The 24,289-nt window shown below is 45.1% G+C and overlaps 1 protein-coding gene and 1 non-coding gene across 3 annotated transcripts in view; one reads left to right on the top strand and one right to left on the bottom strand.

The window, feature by feature from the left end:
* The window catches only part of Kank1 (KN motif and ankyrin repeat domains 1), a 183,034-nt gene that overhangs the window by 85,285 nt on the left and 73,460 nt on the right, over nt 1-24,289 (bottom strand). The gene's annotated exons all lie outside the window — the stretch shown is intronic.
* On the top strand, nt 10,655-10,777 carry LOC142851470 (small nucleolar RNA SNORA40). The gene has a single exon (XR_012910788.1). It is a non-coding gene; the product is annotated as a small nucleolar RNA SNORA40 (small nucleolar RNA).

The raw sequence follows: 24,289 nt of genomic DNA, 5'->3' as shown, positions 1-24,289 counted from the left end.
TTTTTTTGGAGAGGGGGAGAGAAGTGACCTTGAATCTGGGGACTTTCCAAACATCCCCGTTCACAAGAAGGAACAGAGAAATGCAAAACTTTCAACAATGGCTATCTATCAGAAGACTCAAGCCCTGAGTTTCCAGTAGATTCAAAGGAAAGGCAGAAAAACAAAAGCACTGAGCCCAGGTTGGTTCAGGCACACACGGGTTTCTGGGAAACCAGGAAACAAGGTTTGCTTCACCCTGAAAGGGCTGACAGCCAGAATTTTTCTTGGACTTGAGTTCTTAAAGATGTAAATGTTTCCTATTCCTAGATTTTGGCTTACAGCTCAATAAACAGTCCTTAACAGGGACCGGCTTGATAAGGACTTAGGAAATGCATGGAAAATTAAGTTTCAGCAAACCCTTTGAGCAGTCTTTTCCTCCACAGCAGAAGTGTGGGTGTGAGAGCTGATCTGTAGGATGAGCCTGTAGGGGAGCCCATGAGGGCTGGGGGATGGGATGGGTTAGGAAGTGATTTCCAGACTCCTCTGGGAGACTGGACAGTATTTGTTTTTCTGAGTCTGGCTTGTGTCTTGGGGCTGCAACACCCTCCATACAACCATATTGTCCTAAATGGCAGGATTTCTTTCATCTCTATGGCTGAATAATATTCCTCTGTGTGTGTGTGTGTGTGTGTGTGTGTGTGTGTGTGTTTTCAGATATACAGGTAAAAGGTGAATTCCTGCATCCTGTGATGGTTTTAGAGTTGAAGGAACCATTCTTTAGTTGGTTGCCATAGTGACTACATTACCTGTCAAAGCCCCTGACAGTATGAAACAGCTCTCCTTTTCCTGCATCTTCACTAACACCTTTTTTAAAAAAGTCATTGGAATGAGTGAAATTTTAAGGTGGTTTTGATTTGCATTTCCCTGAAGCCGCTGTTGTCAACCGTGTTTCCACATGTCTGTCACTCTCTCTGTCTTCTGTACTGTCCCCTAGAAAGTGCCTTCTTTCTAGGAATGTTAAGTCTTTCATCCATGTACATGTGCAGGATCGGTGTACTGGATGGTTTCATGTCTACTTGACATAAGCTAAAATCATCTCAGAGGAGGGAACATCAATTAAGAAAATGCCTCCAGAAGATCAGGCTGTAGGGAAGCCTTCAGGGCATTTTCTTAATTAAGGATTGCTGGAGGAGGGCCCAGCCCATTGTGGGTGGTGCCATCCCTGGGCTGGAGGTCCTAGGCTCTGTAAGAAAGCAGTGCCTTTAATCCCAGCACTTGGGAGGCAGAGGCAGGAGGGTATCGGTGAGTGAGTTCAAGGCCAGCCTGGTCTACAGAGTAAGCTCCAGGACAGTCAAAGCTAATTTAGAAGAGAAGCCCTGTCTTGAGAGGGAACAAAGAAAGGGAAGGAAGGAAGGAAGGAAGGAAGGAAGGAAGGAAGGAAGGAAGGAAGGAAGGAAGGAAGGAAAGAAGGAAGGAGCTGAGCAAGCCATTAAGTCATGAGTGACAAACCAGTAAGCAGTATTCCTGCATGGCTTCTGCGTCAATCATCTCCTGCCTCCAAGTTCCTGCCCTGATGGAGTTCCTTTCTTGCCTTGGGTCATTGATGGACTACAATGTGGAAGTTTAAGCCACATAACGTCTTTCTTCCCTAGCTTGTTTTTTGGTCAGTCTTTCATCGCAGCCAAAGAAACCCTAACTAAAACAATAGGTCTGGTTCTTCTCTCCTGCCAAGTCTTCCCAGCACCACTGAATGGCTCTCCCGTCACCACCGTGAGTCCTTGGCATCCTTGCCAGGGGGGTTTTCTGTAATGTTCCAGGACCACACGGGAGCCACTTGACATCTGAGGAATTATTTATACATCTATCCTGTTCCTGTTAACTTGCAGCTTCTTTCAGGGTAGTTCTGGCCACATCTGTCACTCACCCTCACCAGAATCCCATCACAGAGCCTAGGAGAGCAGGAGCCGTAAAACAATGCCACTGGTTTCTTCTTCTCCAAGGGGAGTTGTCTCGGAAACAAAACAACTATAGTCATTGGTGCTAGATAGAGCTAATGAGGACTCAGGTACCTTTGGCTGACCCACACAGGTTCTAGTCCTTATCTTCTCTCCATCGCTTATTAACTCCATGACACAAAGGAGCAATAAAAGCAGGCTGCTCCACAGAGAAGACCCTCATCACATATGCTTAAAACAAGGTTGAAAGAAGTTAATATAATCATTTTTTCCTCTCCCTCCCCTCCTTCCTTCCTAAGAGGTCTCAGTGGTACTGGAGATTCTCAGGACAAAGCAATGCCACCAACAGCATCTGGACATCTTTGAGTCCTCTGTTAGGGCAACACCCCTCCCCCTGGGGTGCTCAGCAGCAGGACACCACAATCAGCAGGGGGTGATTCAGGAGCAAGCACACAGCAGGGCAGATAGGAAGGTGGGCTTGGCTCAAGTCCTCAAGGGCAGCCATGCCAGAGGGGAGCAAAGAGGAGCTGACTCCCCGCTGGTGGGGAAAGGAAGGATTATCAGCAAGTTTCAGGCTTTTTTTCCCCCCTACTAATTCTGAGAATCTTTATCCTAGAGGGTTTAGAACAGTCAAATGACCAGCCACCTGCGGACTGTGGACTCATCTGTGACAATGACAACTTGAGCATTTCTGCACTTAGCACATCCATGTGACACCGGCTTGGAATCTGACTCTAGGGCGCCCTGAGGCTTCATTCACACTTACTTTACTGTATGGTCAGCAGTGCTTCTTCAGAGACAGACTTCTGACAGAGCCAATACTGGGAGCATTAATCTCTCTTTGACTGTAGTCGCCAACCACCGAGATGCTAACGTTACCTTACAGCTGTGAGATGTTCTGTTGCCTGAATAAGGTGAGGCCCTAAAGTGAAAGTTCTCACTAAATGGGATAGGATCCCCCAGGGACAGAGGTAAGTTTGAGGCCAGGAACCTGCAACCAGAAACTGAGTCCCCTTGACTTCGGAAGCACGTTTGGGAGTTTGGCCCTAAATGCAGCTTTCCAGATGCGGCTGGGAAACCCGACTCAAATGCTCCACTCTGGATGACCAAATGTTTGCTAGCTTCCAGGCACATGAGGTACTCTTGTCCCATGTGTTGGCTAGGTGTGGTGGCACATGCCTGTAATCACAGCACGTAGGAGGCCGAGGCAGGAGGATTGTGAGATTTGAAACTTGCCTGGGTTACAGAGCAAAATCTTGCCCACCCCTTTCCTGAAAGGGGATTATTTAATATCTCATTAAACCTTAAATTTCTGAATTCTCCTCTACCCAGCATTTAACTTCAAAAGGTTACTATCAATGGCCCGGAGCCTAGCTCAGTGGTTGGGCTCATAATTACTTAGCATGTACACGGTTCTGGGTCCAGTTCACTACACACACACACACACACACACACACACACACACACACGTTAATTATTGTTTTGCTTTTCTTCCAAAGAATCACTTGGCGAACACATCAGCCCATAAAAATCAGGTTTAGACTAATAGACGGTTTGTGAGTTAATGTCCCATTCTAAGACACGGTAGGAATTCAACCGGTGTTCTTAGTGGTGACGCTGAGCCGTGGAAAGTAAGACCTTCTTAGACACTGTGTGCCTGAAAGTCGTCTGACTGGCCTAGACCTGAATTAGACAACTGATAACACCACAAAAATAGGACTTAAGTCAGTAAAATTGAGATTATACACCCCCCAACACACACACACACAGACACACACACACACACTCATACACTAGCATTTGAGTGAGACACAACCTCCTTAGTCTTGGGCTTTTGAAAACATGTTCCCTGCTCCCAGTTGGTGGTGGTGGGGAGGTTTAGGAGGTAAGGCTTTGCTGGAGGAAGTATGTCACCCGGAGCAAAATTAAGAGATTAAATGCCTCTTGCCATTTCTAGTTTGATTTCTCTGCTTGTGGTTCAAGATAGGAGCTCTTAGCTTTCCACTTCCATTGCCATGCCTGTCTCTTGTTGACATGCTTCCGCCATAATTAACTTCTCTCAGGAACCATAAAGCCAAATAAACTTTATCTTCTGTTTTATTTTGTTTCATTAAGACAGGGTTTCTCTGTGTAGACTTGGCTTTCCTGGAACTTGCTCTGTCGAGGTTGGCCTCGAACTCACAGAGATCTATCCCGAGTGCTGGGATAAAAGGCATACGCCACCATGCCTGGCTTCAACTCTGTTTTCTTTACACTGCTTGGTTTTGTTTTTATCACAGCAATAGAAAAGTAACCAATACACCCAAGTAGCTAAAGCCTGTCTTGTGTATCTTAAAGTTATATAAAACCCTTTAACGTTTTAACACAGGAATACATTTTATATGAAGTCCTTAAAAATAATAGCAAGGCTTACAGGAGAAATCTGTCCATGCATCCACATATTGAAGGTAAAATTACTTAGAGATCATTGTGTGCTTTTATCCCTTGCTGAATGATGGAAAGCTACCAGGATTATCTAGAGGCTTACTTCATTCTAATAGAACGGAAGATTCTGAACTGATGTCAGTTCTTTGTGTAAACATTTAGTCTCAAGATGTAAAGCAATCTTTACTCAAAAGTAACTTCGTCCTGCTAAATATTTTGACTGGGAGGCAACAGATCTGGAATGGAGAACACAGTTCGTTTTTTTTCTCAATGAATGTAGCTTTTTATTGAATGCCATTTCTCCATTCTTGGGAAATCAGTTGTTTGTCCAAAGGAAGTGGATGCTGGGGCCAGTATCGGAAGTGATCTTCAGGAAGGTACCTCTGCACAGGGCGGGCAGTGTCAGGAGTAGGTGAGACACACTTACTTCTCTGAGCCTACAATCAGCTTGGCATCCAGGGCGGTTCTCTAAATATGTTGACTGACAAAAACCAGAATACATTTTATCCGCCACTCCACCCACCCACGCCTTCTATAAGATGTTCCATTCTACAAACACGTGTTTTCGTCTTTATGAGAGCAGCAAGTCTGAGTGGAGCCTACTCCTGTGAGAAATAAGAACAGGGGGGAGGACAGCAGAAGAATGTTTCCCAATGATTGGGTACCTGCCAGGACCCAGCCTGCTGATCTGAGCCTGTGCCAAGGGTGATAGGCACAGGCGGCTGCTTACGGTGGGAGAAACAGAAGCTCTGTGAGGAGCCCATTTTTTCCTTTCGCCCCCTCCCCATCTCACGGTGGAACAAGAGTGGCTGGCTCCTTATCACCACCAACTAGCTGTAAGGGTGGCGCTGGCTCTGCCCGCCAGGCTGGCTTCCAGGAGAAACAGAGCTCAGCTTCAGGGTCCCCACTTCTTTGAAGAGAGAAAAAAAGATAATTATTTCTCAGACAAAGCAGATATACCCACATGAATAAGAGCTGACATTTTTGAGAAAAATGAAGGAAATGAAAGCCAGGACACTAGATGCTGGTCATGCCTTCTTCTTTCCCCTCTAGTCTCTGGATTCTGTTTATCTTCAGGAGACAAAAGAAATATCTGGATTGGAACACTAAATTTCAAGTGTCAGGTGTAGATTATAAACTTGGTAAGAGAATGGGGACAGTCCTTAGAGATGGCTTAAATGGATCATAAATTCTTTGCTATGAAGTGTTAGAAATGCCACGTGCTAATCCAAGAGTAAGGCTTAAAGCCAAGCAGGGAGACTGCTTGCTCTTTTGCTCCTTTCCAGGACTAGAGGCAAATGGATGTAAAGCAAATTCGCCATACAACAGACTGAGGCCCTTGTGGAGCAGGCTGCAGATTCACCAGGGATGAGGCAGAACCTGCTGCTTCTTACTCCAGGGTACTGAATTTGCGGTTCATTCAGAATAATTACTACCTCAGTTAATATTGACTGCTTCTACACAAGGTACCTAATAAACGGGGAGGGATGAATGGATGAATGGGTGGGTGGGTGGGTGGGTGGGTGGATGGATGGATGGATGGATGGAGACATGGGTGGATGGGTATATCATGGGTAGATGGATAAATACATGGGTGAATGGATACATGTGTGGTTGGGTGGGTGGGTGGACAGGTGGATAGGCTTTTAAAAATTCCCACAGTGAAATTTAATATCAAGTAAATATAAATAGAGTATTCCTTTACAGAACATGAAGCTAAGTCACATATAGATTAAATGTCAGCTTTGAGAAGTGCCGAAAGTTTCATAAATTAAAGATCTGAGATACAGCCTGATAGTAACTTACATTTTAATGTCTACTTTAACAATCTGCACATAACCCACCATGGTTAATAAACTTGCTCCAGACGTGAGTTAACATCAGCTACAGTCAAAGAAATCACAGACTTATTACCAAAGGAGGCTTTACCTGAATCCTTGCAGATTTTCCTTAAAATGAGAGTGTTCTAGGGATTGGGTAAAAATTGAAAGTCTAGTACCCATAGCTGGGCATGTTGGCTCCTGCCTGTAATCCCAGAACTCAGAAGGTGGAGGCAAGAGGTTTAGGGTTCAAGTCCAGCCTTGGCTACATAGTAAGACTGAGCCAATCTGAGCTGCGTGAGAGCCTGGCTCAAGGAGGGAAAAACGTTATTAACCCAAACAAGTTCTAAATTCACCTAAACCTGAAAAATCCACCTTATTGCCTAATACACGCTAGTGTTAAATATTTCTTTGAGTGTCAATCAGGGTGTGGCGCTTCACTGTTGCTAGGTGGGGAGGGAACTCTGGAGTCAGGCTTACAAAGGAGTTCCTTCTGGTCTTCAACATGAGCTTTTCTCTTTGGGCTGTTCTGCCTGACCAGGCTTGTCTGAAGCAACCAATGGCATCCACTCGGGTAGAGAACATGTATATTGGTCTCCCCTTCTGATCTTGGCATACCAAGGAATAGCAGCTGGCCGACATTTCCTGGAACCAGAAGCTGTGTTCCCTAATTCCCCTTCCCTTCCGTGTGTGTGTTTAGTCAGTCAGGTACCAGATGGTGTCCCCTCTGCCACTATTTTCTGTCTTTAGATAAAGAAAATAGGTAAAATCTGTTCCCGGTGACAGAGGCCTAATGTGGTATGCTGACCTGACCTGTATCCAGAAGCTGATATTAAAACTGCACCCAATGCAAAAAACCAGCCAGAAAAGTAAGTGACTAACAACTAAATTAGCCAACTGTTTCCCTAGAGCAGGGCTTCTCAAAACTTCTCCCAATAGCAACAAGGTTTGCCTGAGAAATACTTACACAATTCAAAGGATATAAAAAAACAATTGTGCAAATCATTACTGATAATAAATTGGAAAACGTATTTTTAAAACAATCTTTTGGTGTATATGTATTACTTATATTGATTAAGACAAAGACAAATTTGCACGCCAATAAGGTAGATGTATGTGTTTGCTCTTCACGAAGAATTAGATCATGGCTGAGAATATTTGACACCGCAGAGCACAGAGTGTCCAACAAGTTTTCAGAGTTTACTGATATCTTGATTTTACGATTTTCAGTGGTAAGAAGAGCGCTAGGCAAAAATACAGACCCAAATGGCAGAAGTATGCTGAAGATCACTTCAGAAGCTGCTCGCGATTCTGTTCAAACCCCAAGCCAAAATCACTTGACAATTTTTTAGGGCAATCCTGTCAGCGGTTAAATGCAAACCTTTGAATGCAACAGGCAGACAGGATAAGGAATGCTGAGGAACGATGGTGAGACAATAGTAAATCCTTGTTTTCCACAATGTATGCTTCTATAAGAGCAGAAAATTCTGTATGTGTAGTAAAGACATTGCAATACATAATATACAAGGCTCTTGACTCTAAGTCCAGGTGTTCAGGCGGCATTCGCTGGCACCGTGTGGCAGGACACCATGGACATGCGGATGCATGCCATGTTTCCTGAAACCAAGGCTGCAGAGAAGCCGTGTGATGCAACATGGGAAGCACTGATAGCAACATTTTAGGTTTGTTGACATTCGATTTTGAATTAATTTTTGATTGGTGCATGCTCAGAAATCTCTTATTGTTGTCAAATATTGTATGACCTCTGCATTCAGTTATGTGACCTCATCTATGGTTACAGGTTCACACTTGAAAAACTGTGTCCCCCCAGGAGTTGTGCTATGGGTCCAGCCCTGTGTCGAACACCATGAGAATAAATGGGAATTCTAAGCTCAAGTCTTTGAGCTCAGGAGCATCTTAAGACTAGCTACTGTGAAGACAGAGACTGTTACAGCTGAAGTCTAAAATGACACCACAGGCCCCTGATTTGAATGGTGGGTCCTCGACATGAGGCTCTATGGAGGCTGTAGAACTCAGTCATGGATTGGCGGGGAGAAGCAGGCACCAGGAGTGACATTTGACAGCCATAATCCAGTCCCAGCACTAGCCTGGTCTCTCTCTTGCTTTGCCATATCACACTCGTGAACAGTTGATGTGGGATTCCCTCTGTATGCTGTGAATATGTTTTATTACCATTGGCGAATAAAGAAGCTGCTTCGGTCTATGGCAGGGCAGAATAAAGCAAGGCAGGAGCAGAGATACAGAGAAAGAGTAGGCAGAATCAGGGAGACGCCATGTAGCTGCCTAAGGAGAAGGACATGGCTGGAAACTTACCGGTAAGCCATAGCCTCTTGGCGATACACAGATTAATAGAAATAGGTTAATTTAAGATGTAAGAGTTACTAAATAAGAAGCCTGAGCTAATAGGCCTAGCAGTGTTGTAATTAATATAGTTTCTGTGAGATTATTTGGGCCTGGGTGGCTGGGAAAAGAATGTGCAGCCTCCACTTACAAACAGCCACCTCACACTCGTGAAAAGCCACCTCACACTCTCACCACCATGGATGGAGCTGACGTCACTGCCAGGTCTCCCCTTCCACGATGGGCCAAAAACTCTTGGAAACCATGAGAAAATAAACCTTTCCCTCTTGTGAATTCCTTTTCCTCGAGTATTTTGTCACATTGAGGAAAGCAACTAACACAGTAAGAGAAGAAATAGGATGTCGTTCATTCTTCTCTTCAGTAATGCAATTCAAGAAAGAACAGCTGCCAGGGGTGGCAGGTGAAGGCCACTACTAGGTCGTTAAGTTCAAGGCCAACCTGGGCTACATAATAAGACCCTGTTTCAAAAAAAAGAGGGGGGGGAATGGTATTTGTATCATGCAACCACCTCAGGCAAGGTGCCTCTCCCCGGATGAAACGTCTCTATGTTGGGGGATGGGGACCCTAAAAGGGGGAACCTATGGCACCGGATAGAGTGACGGCAAAGCCTGCCACGCCTCCCCAGTGTGTCTGAGACAATCTCAGCAGAAATGACTCTTTACAGATCTCAGGAAGCTGGTGCTAAAATTCACACAATGAAAACTAACAGCCCCCACATCCAAAAGGCGCTGTTTAATAAAATGAGATGGTAGTGGGTGGAGAAGAAGCCACCTTGACAAGGGTGTCTACTCAGTAGACGGCAGGAGAGCGAGAGAAGGGCGTGGTGAGGATAAATATTCACAGAGAAATGAAATCAGGTACAACTTTACACCAGTAAAAATCTGTTTACACTGAACCAACCAGACTCAGAGCACAAAATAAATGCTGATAAGGAGGAAGGTAAGGGGCCAGGATCACTCTACTTTCTCTCTCTCTCTCTCTCTCTCTCTCTCTCTCTGCACATGCACACAAACACACATGCTCTTGTTCCCTCTCTCATGTGGAGCTCAGAGAACGACTTGCAAACAGGCAGACAGTACTTTCACTACTAGCACCATGTGGGCTCTAGGGTTTGAACTTAAACCATCAGGCTTGGCAGCAAGTGTCTTCTTCACCTGCGGAGCCATCTCATCTGCCCTGAATATACATGTCTTTAGAAGACTATGCCCACGGAGTCACACACAGACACACACACGCGCGCGCACACACACACACAAAATTACTGAGTTATGTCAGGTATTTAGTGACAGTAGCCAGGGATGCAGAGTAACCTGCAAACCTTCAGGACAGCCCCCCATGCAGCAAGGAGCTGCCCCATGTAAAAGGCCCTCAGCAAACTGCCACTGGGGATAAGACAAAGGCGGCCAGGTCTTCTAGGAAATCTCTCCTCAAAGGCAGAAGTAGGCAATCAACCTTACATAAATAGAGAAGGTGCCTCATTTTCTGAGAGGTCTAAAATGTGTTTCCACTCATGAAATACATCTTTATGTCTTATTGATACATTAATTATAATAGTATTATCATTATTCCAAATGACTGTCATTCACTCTTGCCCTGGTCTAAAAAGGAGAAAGCAGCAAGGGACCTGGTAGCCTTAGCTGGGAGCGAGTGCAGCACACTGCTGACAGCTGCTCCTGGTGAAAAGGTCTCGCTACCCCCAGTGCTCTCCAGAGACGTTGGCAGCTTCCCCCAGCAGCAACTCGCCACCACTCCCCACCTCCCGGGCTCCTGTGAAAGAAATGAGCAAAAGCCCTCTCTCAAGTACAGTGTAGGTTAAATGGTTTCCCGCCTTTAAAAAAAAAAAGAAAAGAAAAGAAAAGAAAAGAAAGGTATTTTAGTCATGATGCAATTGAACTCTCCAAAAAGCTGCTAATACTGCCATCTAGTGAACAGTGCCTGAGGCAAGAATCATCTCTAAAGTAACTCCAGAAGCTAAGTCCCCTCTTCTTTAATCTCCTTGACACACTACAAGCAGAGCATTGAGGAAACAATAGAAAGCTGCCAGACTGTGGACTGTTGTAAGAATCCGTCAAACTTCAGAAACAAGCATAATGTAGCGCTTGTAAATATGTTTTTGTTCAGCTATGGACAAAGGCAGGTTAGACAGGTGCAAAATAAAACCTCTTTTGCAACCCAGAACTCATTGTAGGAATTTTGATATATACAAGAAGGAACAGAGGAAGGAAGGGAGGGAGGAAGGGAGGGAGGGAGGGAGGGAGGGAGGGAGGGAGGGAGGGAGGGAGGTAGGATGAGAATGAGTTCACAGATTCTAGATTCCCATAAGGCAGAGGAGCTCTGTCCATCTCCAGCCCTGACTGCTGCACAACTGTCCTCACTGAGTGCATGGCCGGTGGCCAGGTCCATGGCTCCCACGTGGTGACCCCCTGTGGTTTTCCTGAGTTAGAGCCCATTTAACCTCAAGGGCCCACTAACTGCTTGGAGTAACTCGTCCCAACTCCTTGTTTCCATGGCTGTGAGGGGACAGGCAACCAGAGCAGCAGCCTGGTCCAGCGTGTCCTTAAGCCTTCAAGTGCTCTTCCTCTTTCCGCTGTCTCAGTAGCTTCATCTACGGATTTTGTTGCTCATTTTATAGGCTCTTCTAAGCTGACATAAAATTTTCTCACACCAAGACTGATGTGTATAAAGAAGAGCCATCAGGATTGCTTGCTGTACACATGATATTCTGCCTGAGGTCCTTACTGTGCTACAATAAGCTCATCCCGACAAACATCAGACAATGGGGATTCCCAATCTTTGGGGTCTCCTCCAACTCATACACTCCCAATTAGGAGACACACACAAAAGATCTGGGTGCTGAAGAGAGAACGGAAACATCACTTGGAAGCTAAACTATCAAAGAAGCCTCGGGAAGTGAGAATGGTGTCGTCCGGAGGCCAGGCCTCCGCACTTCTGACGTGCTCCTGCACAAGATAGGCCATGTTATTCAAAGGTGACACAAAACCTAGCCTGTCTGGACTTAGCCTCCATGCAGGGAACACAAAGATACCCAGCCCACACCGGACCAGGTGTTGGATAAGGACACATCAGAAAGAACGGAAGATAGACGGTCTCATGGTTTTTATTCCAAGTTTAACCATCGTCTGATGCCTCTATATCTTCCTACCTGTGTTCTAGATGGAGGATGGAGTCCTGGAAACAAAGTCTAGCCATGTAGTTTTAGAAATGAGAAACTGTGGCTCAGAGACAGTGAAGAATTTGGCCCAGAGAGCTGGCCTTGGTTCAGTGACAATCTCTGTGACTTAGTCCAAGATTCCTTTGACTGCTGTTTCTAGTACAAAGTTGTGGTCTAAGCCTATGTTAGTGAACAGAACTTTGGGGCCAATAACATGACATCTTTAAAGGTCAAAAACCCAGTATTCACATCAGGCTACCTTCTCTTGGATCATGGGGATGGATGGAGACAGGCTGGCAATCAAAGTGACCCGCACCTATCATGTGAGGATCAGGCCAGAGTAACAGAGGAAGTGAACGGAGGACACCGAATCTGAAACACAAAGTAAGACAAGCAAATAGGAGAACACCATTGCCGTCTTCTGAGGCTCCTAAAAGACATTAGCTGTGTCCACAGCAGTCCTATGTACTGGTCTCTCTGCGGTTCCCAGAGAAACAGGAAAACCACACACTTGACTGCTACTTGTGGATCGAGACCATGAAGACAAATCTCAGAGATAGCCAGTTCACAGAAAAAAAGACAGAACGTTGTCTCAAACCCATCCTCCCATCCCCCCACCCCCACCTCAGCTTTGCCGCGTGAGCCATCCCTCCAGGGGCCCAGACAGACCACCTTCACTTATATGCAAGGATTTTTCAGCGACCTGTGGCCCAGGAAAGCTGGAGCTGCTGATTCCAGCCAGAGCTCAACGGCAAGGACAGCACACAGGAGCCTGCCCTTGTCATCAGCTGCTACATTACGTCAACGCTGATTACTGCAACAGTGTGTTGGGAGACAGAATGACATTCTATTAAAGAAAACATCACACAGCTAAGCCTGCACTTGGCTTTACTGTTTAGCCACATAGCGCATTATCATCTCTTCTATCCGACCCTCTTCCCATCAGAACCATTGTTCCAAATCTATGTGCCATTCACTGGCTTAAGAACACATCATGGTTCGTTTTGCTGAATGGGGCTAAAGTCAGGTAGACAATTTCTTTTCTTTTCCTAACCTTATAGATGTCGAAATTGTTCCATCTTGTAAAGATAATTGTGTTTGCTTTTATAGTTTAAAGAGTTTTGATAAACAAAATGTTTAAAACATTAAAATATTCTTATCCCCAAGATCCAGTTATGCTTACAAATTTATCCCAAAGAAAAAAATGACTATGGTATGAGGACTTCATTCAACGCTATCTAATGTGGCTTAGAATTAAGCATAGTCTATACATTTAGCATTAAAACAGTCTACATATTATGGTATGTTAATACAATTGAGTGTTATCATAATTGCAAAGACTCCATAAGTAAGCAGAAAAACCCAACACCTCAAAAAATACCATGTTCAAAAAAAACCCTAAAGCACATCAAAATGCATACTAAATATACAAACAAAAGCATTTGTTATATGAGAATGGTGAAAATTATAGGTCATTTAAAAAAACATTTTGTTTTCTTTAACAAATAAACATAAACTACCTGCGAGCCAGCGGTCTATGGGAAATTAATTTTGCTGCAGTTCCAAAGTAAGCTATTGATCAGACTACAAGAATTTACAGGCTTAAGTCATAATGGAAAATCCAGTAAAGGAAATGAGAGAGGAACCATGGATTAAAAGGCAAAATGTATGTGAGCAGATCAATGAGTGCGGATGTATTTACAACGGTTCTGCGGCGCCTGCCAATTAAAGCTAAAGAATCCCCTGAGAACTCACAAACAAATCCGTTTAAATTAGAAGCAATAAGCTTACAGATGCTTTCCCAATTAAAATACTGTAGAGCCATCATAACCCTGACGTTGCGATTACGGGTTTAATAACAAGGTCAAGTTTCCTAGATGAAGGAAACTGACACTCAAAATCTCTCTCTCTCTCTCTCTCTCTCTCTCTCTCTCTCTCTCTCTCTCTCTCTCTCTAAAGGATCAGGAGTCAAGCACATAAGAATCTTCAGTGTTCTTACAAGAGCCCCAGTCCCAACAGGCAGCCAGGCACAAGAGAGAGTAGGAGGCCAGCAGTGACCCGCGCCGACAGGAGGCGTGAGGACATGGCTATGTGTTATTTCCCATGCTTCCGTCCAAGAACAGGCTGTACGGAGGGAGGCAATGTGTATGAATGCATCCATTATGCGTATCGCCCGTGCCTTATCCCACTCAAGGTCTAACACTGGCTTAGGTCACCTCCCTTGGAGACAATCTCTACCATCGAGTGGGGTGGAGGCTATGAAGAAACTATGAGCTGGCTTCATCTAGGTAGCTTCTCAGGTGTGGCTCACCAGGCACGCCCTAATAACTGACACTGTTTAAGAACAAGTTTTGGATGCTGCCTATTCCATTAGCTTGATGAAAGCCCGAGTGACCGCCTCTGCCTGAGTGATGAGCGTGCCCTCCCTCAGGAGAGGCTGCACAGTGCTGCCCATCCAGCCCACCCCTGCAAACATCCACCGTCTCCATCAAAACACTTTCCAGGACCCTCTTCCCTTCACGTGGTCTGAAACAACTGCCTTGTCCCATAGATAACACTGGCCAATAGCGATAAAAGAGGTTTTTGTTGTTGCTCTTGTTTAGTTACTCCTTATTACTCTGTAACCCAGGCTGGTCCTGGACTCACTGAGGTAGTGTTGGCTGGCCTCTCATGCACAATCCTTCTGGCTCTTCCTTCTCAAGCGCTGGATAACAGCTGTGAGGTACCATATCCAACCCCATAGGAGGTTTTTAAAAATCTTTTAGGCCTTTAAGAATATATACAAATGCTGATTTAAAAAAAAAAGAATCATCAAAAAAATCCTAAAAAGTCTCTGTTGTGTGTCTGTGTGTATGCGCACACATATGGACAGTATAAGGTTGTGTGTGTGTGTTTGTATGTGTGCGCACTCGCGCACACGTTGGGGTGGGTATACCAGTGTGTGTATGGAAACCAGAGGTAAACACTGTATGTCTTTCACTACTCCTGTTCCCCTTATCTTTTCAGACAGCAGCTCTCACTCAGCTGAGAGTTTACGGATTGGCTAGACTAGCTGGCCAGTGAGCTCCAGAGATTTGATTATTTCCAAAACCACCCTGCCCGAACATGTGCAACCATGCCTGACTTTTTTTTTTTAAACTTGGATTGGAACTCAAGTCTTCACGCTTGCACAGCAGGCACTCTGCAGACTAAGCAACCCCCAGGCCCAAGTCACACTTGCCATAATTTTGTAAGTTTTATCCTATCCTGCTAAGATTTCATAGTATCGGATAATCACACAGAGAAATCGCCACATGAGGAAACCGCTAGTGTCATGCTTCAGACAGCCAAGGGCAGCAGATACAGGAGGGAGGGGATGGTTTTAGGGTGCTTCTAAGCCAACCTAACGTCACGCATCCATTTTGCTCCCTTTTCTTTGCCTACCGTCCTTGCCACTGCCCCATAACCTACCTCTCCTCCATCACAGCAACCCGGGATAACAAGAAAAGTCACAATCTCACAGATCTGCGAGAAAAATGGTTCTAGAGCTCCACCTCTGGGCTGGGTGAGCTGACAAGCTGGCTCCCCTAGCCTGGAGCAAATCACAGGTCATCAGGCATAGGCGGCCAATGCTGGGTCCGTGTGAAAAGCAAGAATGCACAAAAGCCAACAAGCCTGCGGCAGAGGGGTGCCAGCCATGAAAGTACCTGTGCCCAAGGAGCTCAGGGCAGAGTTAATCTCAATGCCAGTCTAAACGACCCAACAGCATGCAAAGAAACGGGGATCGGGAGGTGGGGGGGGGAACGCCTCGCATGCCACTCTACTCTGAGACTGTATTTTAAAGGATGGCCCACGAAAGCTCATGAAATTAGAAGTCAAGTGCCAGTCAGTTTCCCATGGGTGTCTGAGTGAGACAAACACCTTCAAGTGTCTTCCTTGATTTTACACCAACTCCATTGCCAGCCGCATCTCACTCAAACTGTACGGGACACAATCTCCCTTAGAACACGCTATTGGCATTCTTCCTCTTTCTCTCTCTTTCTTCCTCCCTCCCTTCTCTGTCTTCTATCTGCTCTCTCCACAGAAGAATAGCATCAGGCACACAGTAGGGCCTTAATATAGATCTCATGAGTTGATGAACAAGCATTAAGAGCTTGCTAATTCTGGTTCTCATTAACTGCAGTTGTTAGATGGGGCTACGGGCTTATACCTTTAAAATGTACGTCTTTAAATTTTTTACTTTTTCTGAAATAGGGTTTCTATGTGTAGCCCTGGCTATCCTAGAACCCACTTCTGTAGACCAGGCTAGCCTTGAACTCAGAGATCCACCTGCCTCTGCCTCCCTCCCAAGTGCTGGGATTCAAGGCATGTGCCGCCGCCACCACTAGGCTAAAACTCTTATATATATTTAAGCTCAAATATTCTAACGTTAATTCTATACAGTTAGTTGAAATGAAAAATGAGAACCAGAGTCTAGCTACTCTCTACTCAAAAAGACTCAGAATACATGGCCATACGTCATATGAGTCCAGCGTTCCCTTCTACCAAGACACATGCGGACCAGCCGGCTTCCCCTACCAAGACCGAGTCACTCTCCTCCCACGGTTGCCACAACCCATCCCCAAGAGAACAGTGCTCACCAGACAACTTCCCCCTTACAAAAGCACACGCCACTCTAGACGCATCAGCTTTCTGAACTAAGCTGCGTGGTCTCCTTACATCCCTAGTTATTTAGAGCCAACCATCCATAAGGGAGAGGGGAGGGGCCGGGTCCTTCCCACCTCTTCTTTCCCCTGACCCTCCCCTCCTCCAGCACCACCAGCATCAACTGTTTCATATTAAATCCTGATTATGTTTTATGTGTCTGTGTGTGCATTTGTACATAAGAGTGTAGGATCCACAGAGACCACAGAGGGTATCTATCTTCCTGGCACTGGATTTACATAGGCAGTTGATATTGCAAGCGCTGGAGACCCAACTCTCATTCTCTACAATGAAGGTGACTTTTTTTTTATCATTTATTTTTATTTTATGGGCATTCGTGTTTTGCCTGCATAAATGTCTGTGTGAGGGCACCAGATGCCCTGGAACTGGAGTCACAGACAGTCGTGAGTTGTCATGTGGGTGCTGAGAATTGAACTGGGGTCCTCTGGAAGAACAGTCAGTGCTCTCAACCACTAAACCATCTTCCCAGCCCTGATGCTGCTTTTTTAAACCCATAACTTCACCATGGCAGGCATTGTATGGGTTTCTTATCAGCCACAGAAAGGTTTGTGGGATCGGTATGTGTAGTAGGAGGCCGCTTGTTTGTTCCCGGCTGCTCAGCCCTGAAATAATCACTCAGAAACTATATTATTTAAATCACTGCTTGGCCAACCACTTAAGTGTATTGCTAGCTAGCTCTTACATCTAGTACTAACCCATTTCCATTATTTTATATTTTAGCATGAGGTTCCTGGCCTACCGGCAAGGTTCCAGCTGACAGCTCCCATCTTTCCCTTCTGGTGGCTACATGGCATCTCTTCGACTCCACCTACTCTCTCTCTATGTATATATGTCTTCCAACCTGGCTATATTCTGTTAAGTCATTGACCAAAAGCAGCTTCGTTATTCATTAACCAATAAAAGCAACGCATATACAGAAGGACTTCCCACCAGTGTGCACATCTAACGTTCTCTTCCTTATCACTCGGAATGGAATGAAGCATCCCTCATAGAACTGGGCTACAGAATCAATGTTGGGGCAAATCCAGTGCTCAGCGGGTAAGAGAAGCCACTAGAGAAACACTTTGTTTTGTTTTGTTTTAAAAAGCTTTATTAATTTTCAGTTTATATGTTTGAGTGTTTTGCTTGCATGTGTATGTTCCTGGTACCTATGGAGCCAGATGAGGGTGCTGGACCCCTGGAATTATAGACAGTTGCAAGCCACCATGTGTTCTGGGAACTAAATGTGTGTCCTCTACAAGAACAGCAAATGTCTTAAGCACTGACCCATCTTTCCAACGTCTAAAATCTTTCTCATCACCACACTTTTATTATACACATGTAGCAATATGCTCCTCGGAACATATAATGCTCATTTGTATAGGAGGACATTCTTGACAAAATCTGTTAAGACTCTTTAGCACTGGATCTTAGGGTCAATCACACATCCTGAGATCACTTACTTCACGGTCTGGAGCTCAATTCTCCCCCATCTGCCCTCCTTCCAGTTACTTGTTCTTTATGATCAGAACAACGCTTACTGTCCCCAAAGCCTTCCTTGAAATTACATACATTTATGAGCTGCCTGCTGCAGATGCAGGGACCCAAACGTTGGTCCTCCGATAGAGCACTGAGTGCTCCGAGCCTTCTCTCCAGCACCTCCCACCTCCCATTCTAAACATGACCTGTGTGAGAGCCTGGGTCCCTCCGTGAGATTGTACACACTCTGAGACACCTTCCGGCTCTCTAAACAATCACAAACCAAGAGGAGAACAAACACAATTCCTTTTCCTTCCTCTTTTGGGGCAGGCACTGTACAAAAGCATCTTCTTGGGAAGGTTCAAGACCCGAGTTTCACATCACAGTGATCCTCCCGAGAGGAAAGCACAGCCTGGCTTCCTTCCAGTTAGCATCTGTCATGATGAGCTGTAACTGTCAACTTGATATAACTTAGGATCTCCTGAGCATCTCAAAGAGGGTCTGTCTGCGATCGTTCATCCCGTGGGCTTGTCTGCGGGAGACTGTCTGGATGTTGTGGGAAAGCCCAGTCCAATGTGGGCAGCAGCAATCCCTAGGAAGGAAATCCTGAACTGTGCCAGAGTGGAGCGATGGAACTGAGCACACGCAAGTATGCACACACTCGTTTCTCCCTGCCCTCGACTGTGGATGGGATACGACTAGTTAATAGAAGCTCCTGCCTTGACTTCCTCACAATGATGGGTTGTAACCTTGAAAAGTACCCTGGAGAGCAGATGGAGAGAGAGCACGAGCAAGGAACTCAGGACCGCGAGGGGTGCACCCACACACTGAGACAATGGGGATGTTCTGGCCCGGGTCTGAAAAATCATGGGATAAAACCAGACTCGCTGAACATAGCGGACAATGAGGACTACTGAGAACAATGGCAATGGGTTTTTGATCCTACTGCACGTACTGGCTTTCTGGAAGCCTAGGCAGTTTGGATGCTCACCTTACTAGACCTGGATGGAGGTGGGTGGTCCTTGGACTTCCCACAGGGCAGGGAACCCTGATTGCTCTTTGGGCTGATGAGGGAGGGGGACTTGATGGGGGAGGGGGAGGGAAATGGGAGGCGGTGGTGGGGAGGAGGCAGAAATCTTTAATAAATAAGAAAGAAAGAAGGAAAGAAAGAACGAAAGGAAGGAAGGAAGAAAGAAAGGAAGGAAGAAAGGAAGAAAGAAAGGAAGGAAGGAAGGAAGGAAGGAAGGAAGGAAGGAAGGAAGAAAGAAAGAAAGAAAGAAAGAAAGGTACCCTGAAATACAGCCCCTTTGTCCGTTTCTTTCTTTTCAGCATATTTCCTCAAAGGAACAGAAACATATCTACGAGAACACTGGATAAACCCAAGTCTTTCACTTCAGAGCAAGCAAGCAAGTTCCTAAGGTAAAAAGATGGGCACTCACAGAAATCTGTCAACACAAAAGAGATCTTTTGGCATAAAATCCAAAGCTGGTACTGCCAGAAATGGGTGGAGGGATGCTGAAGGTATGTTGGGAGTGGGGTGGGGCGTGCGAAGGGCCTAGAATCAGGGATGCGCTTCAGCTGCTCCCTCACTTAACAATATGAAGTTGAAGCATGAAAACTGCGGTGTTTGCATAGCTCAGCTACATGCCTGAAAGGTTCTGCTGGTCACCACATCACATGTATGTTATGTTGCCACACTGCACGGGAATAAAAAGACTCAGATAAACTTTTCTCCTTTCTCCTCAAACACTTAATTACTCAAGGGGTAATAACGAGCGGCATCAATGACCAGAAGGGAGCAGGTGTTTTATTTTTAAAGGGGGTAGGGCTCTCTTACTGCCCATCAAAGTACAGCACCCACTACAGTGAAGTGTTTATCATTCAATCTTAAAAAGTCATCAGCTCTTCATGTTCCGGCGTGAATGAAACTCAAGGATGCTTTGCTAATAAGTAAAATAAGCAAAGCATTAAGAGGCGAATAGTCTAGGACTCTGCCTACGGGAATACCGCAAACAGTCAAACTCACAGACCGGCTGCTGGAGGGAGAAGGGCAGGAGGAGGGGCTTATGAGCATAGCATTCTTGTCATACATGATGAAAAAGAATTCTGATACTGCTTGCACAACCACGTGACTGTATGTGGCATTAAAAATGGCCTAGGAGGGTTACATATATTTTAGCAAGCAAATCTAAAAAAATATGTAGGTGTGTGTGTGAAATAAATAAAAATAAAAATAAAATATAGCAAATAATGCTGTTGGGTGTGGTGGTGACAGATGCCTGCATTCATAGTTCTTGGGAGATGGAGGCAGAAGAATCAGGAGTTCAAGGTCATCTCACCTAAATGACAAGTTTGGGGCCAGCCTGAGCTATAGAACACCCCGTCTGGAGAAGTGAAAGAAGAAGGAAAGGGACGGAGAAAGACAGAAGAGAAGTCAATTTTTATTACGAGAATAAGATTCTTTTAAAAGGTACTTTTAGATTTGAATCAAAGACCACGTAAAATTGTGGCTATAAACTAACTAAGACCTGAGAATAAATGAGAATAGACTCTAAGATGGAATATGCCTGAATCCCCAGTACATGAAAGGCTGAGTCAAAAAGATTGCAAGTTCAAGGCTAGCCTGGGCTACGCAGGAGACCCTTGTCTCCGAAGAAGTGAAAAAAAAGGTACCCCATATTCACAGATTATAAATCTTAATACTCCGAGATGTAAAACGCTACCTGAGTCACCAATGAATTCAGCATACTAGCTACAAATAACCCCAAAATAGAAAAAGAAACAGAGCCTTTCGCTCATACGGAGCTGTAAAGGGTCTTAAGCAATCCAAATGATCTGAAAAATACCACAGCGTGGACACCCACACTCCCCACTCGTGGAACTTAGAGTTGTGGGTGGGACAGCACGGTGGTGACACTAGAACAGGCATACAGACCAGAGGCTTTGAATGAAGGGCGGAGGACAGACACACAGACCAGAGGCTTTGAATGAAGGGCAGAGGACAGACACACAGACCAGAGGCTTTGAATGAAGGGCAGAGGACAGACACACAGACCAGAGGCTTTGAATGAAGGGCAGAGGACAGACACACAGACCAGAGGCTTTGAATGAAGGGCAGAGGACAGACACACAGACCAGAGGCTTTGAATGAAGGGCAGAGGACAGACACACAGACCAGAGGCTTTGAATGAAGGGCAGAGGACAGACACACAGACCAGAGGCTTTGAATGAAGGGCAGAGGACAGACACACAGACCAGAGGCTTTGAATGAAGGGCAGAGGACAGACACACAGACCAGAGGCTTTGAATGAAGGGCAGAGGACAGACACACAGACCAGAGGCTTTGAATGAAGGGCAGAGGACAGACACACAGACCAGAGGCTTTGAATGAAGGGCAGAGGACAGACACACAGACCAGAGGCTTTGAATGAAGGGCAGAGGACAGACATACAGACCAGAGGCTTTGAATGAAGGGCAGAGGACAGACACACAGACCAGAGGCTTTGAATGAAGGGCAGAGGACACTGACCGAGCAAAGGCCGCTTTGTCAACAAACAACGCTGGGAAAACTTACTATGCGAAAGGGTGGCGTTGGGCACAATCCTATGCCGCATGAGAAATTAACTCCAAGTGAGTCAGAGATTTCAATATCAAAGGTAAAAGCACAAAATGCGTTAAAAAAAATCAGTAAATATGCATAACTTTCTGCAATGGATTCTCAGACACTCGGATTCCACCAAAATCCAACCTTCTTCACAGCAAAGCAATTATGAAGGAAGGAAGGAAGGAAGGAAGGAAGGAAGGAAGGAAGGAAGGAAGGAAGGAAGGAAGGAAGGAAGGAAGGGGGAGAGAGAGAGAGAGAGAGAGAGAGAAAGAAAGAAAGAAAGAAAGAAAGAAAGAAAGAAAGAAAGAAGACAGAGAAATATGTTTGTAATCATTACCTGATAGGGGCTAGCATCCAGAAAATGCAAGGAATCTCACAACTCAACAATCACAAGACAAATGATCCAACTGAAAAACAGGCAAAGACTTGAACAGACACTCCTCCAAGGAAAATATACAACTGGCCAATGGTGCACATGGGAAAAAAAATCATTGCACCACGGGCTATCTAGAAAAAGAACTCAGTGAGTCAACACTGATAGCCACACAGGCAGTTATGATGGTTTTAAAAAACTGAGCTGGAAGGATGTGAAGAAATAGGAAACCCCTTCTATGGTAGTAAGGATGAAACAGTTAACTGCTCAGATCTCCAAACAATTCAAGAGACACAGCACACTTCTAGACACTCAGCCCACAGACACGAGAAACAGTGATGCAGGCACTTGAGCACCTGACTGGTAACAGAAAAAGAAAAGTCGAAAAGAGCAGTAGATAAACATACACACATAATGGTATACACATATGATGGAGTATCATTCAGCCCCTAACACGGCTGATACATACTACGACATGCCTAAACTCTCCCAAAACACACGAAATAAAAGAGGTGAAATACAAAAGATCACACTAGTGTATGATAGCGTTTATGTGAAATATTTAGAATTAGTGAATCCATAGAGATTGAGGCAGATTCATGACTGCCGGATGCTGGGTGGGCAGAGAAGAGCAAGCGCTACTTCTGCACCCAGAGCATTCTTTGGTGATGAAGAAAGGCTCTGAAAACAGACGTGGCGGTGGCACATAAATTAACTGTTGCACTATGAAAACTTTATCTTATTAAAAATACAAGTTTGAGAAATAGCGCAAAGGTAAGATTACATCGTCGGTGTTGCAGTTTCCATGGTCTCTGACAGTCGCAGGGGTGGGAAGAATTTCTCCTTTCTCAGTGGAAAACAGGCAGTAGTGCTGGCTATGGTCACTGTGCACCTTGGATTTGATCTTCCACACCTTTATAGTAAGACACTAAGGACTGAAGAAGGATATTGCAAGTTTTGCTTTAACAGGTATGAAGAATGCTTGAGAGAGATGTGATCACCGAGAAAGGAATTAAACTCTTGAGTTATTACATGAGATACAACTGTAAATACTCTAACAGCATTGAAAAAAATGACCAAGGCTATTTTTAAACACTTTTAGAAACTACAGAAACTTCACCCAATATTTTTGAATATTTTAGGATGTCTACAGTTATGAATTTAAGTTAAAGCAAATCCCTGGGTTAAGTACCCCATTTCATCTCTTCTTAAAATATCCCACGAAATATAACCAATCTCAGTTAATCAACACTTTAAGACTTCACAGTACCTTGGACTCACTTTAATCCTGGGCACACGGCTTCACACTTTGAAATGAAAATCCCACGTTAAGGTGGAGGATTTAGAGACTTACAAAAGTCAAAAAGAAATCATAACTCCTGCATTTTTAATCATCCATCCTCCGGGTCAATGATTTACCCCACAATTCCCACCAGAAAAATGCAGAGAGTTTTGAGGAACGAGTCATTCTCAATGTAAATCTTCTGCCAGCCTCTGTCAATCATGTTGGCCCCTTCCCCCTCGTTAGCCTTTTCCCACTTCTTGCCTGAAAACCACACTACTATTTAATTGCTTGGTGACTTCCCATTTTATTAAGAGGCAGAAAAACATAAAGAGCTAAAACATGGCGATGAGGCCATAGCCGTAAATTGTCCCCTTAAGCAATGAAACTTGCCTCTCCAGTGTGATAAGGTGGGCACCGCAGAAAAGCCCTACAAGTGCAATTCTGTGCAAGTCCACAGCGCCATCACTTACAGCCAACCCTGCAGCTTTCAGCGCTGAGTGCCATCGATCAGAGCCAGGCTAGTCAACTGTGTGCTCTCTAGAGCCAGTGTGAAGGGCACAGGCTGGAGTCAACTTTGGTCACCACCCCATTTTAGCTTCTGTTCTCATGGGGTAAGGAAAGCGGAAGAAAAGGGTGGGATGTAGTCAAGGCTAGGCCGTCATGCAGCATATCCAAATCACTGGGTTCCACCTCCCAGTCTTAAAGAGGCACAGGGGACTTGGAAGAAGCCTGGCTATGAAAACATTTATGACCTGACTGCATTCCCCCTGCCGTCCTGTTTCCCGGGGATATCCAACTATCTTGTCATAATCCGGTGAAAACGGTAGCTCAATTTTCAGCCTTGTGAACTGAGAAGAATTCACTTCTCTCTCATGCACACACTGCCCAAATCTCCATTTCGTCCTCTGCCGGGAGACAGAAATCATTATCAGATTATGCCACATCCTGGAATGTGCCAGAATGTCTGGCCTCTGAAGGCGGCTTCCAGTGAGTCGCAGAGACGAAGCAGGGTCTGGTGTTTCAAAGCCTGGGAAAGCATCAGCTTCTGACTTCTCTAGGATGCGGCCAGCCAAGAAACAAAGGCAGCAAGTGTTGTGTTACTAAAGCCGTCCATTGATGTGGGCAAGAAAGTG

This window comes from Microtus pennsylvanicus, chromosome 5 (genome assembly GCF_037038515.1).
Source record: "Microtus pennsylvanicus isolate mMicPen1 chromosome 5, mMicPen1.hap1, whole genome shotgun sequence".
Classification (NCBI taxonomy): Eukaryota; Metazoa; Chordata; class Mammalia; order Rodentia; family Cricetidae; genus Microtus; species Microtus pennsylvanicus.
The sequence above is the reverse complement of the archived record's forward strand: the minus strand, read 5'-3'. Positions and strand labels throughout refer to the sequence as shown.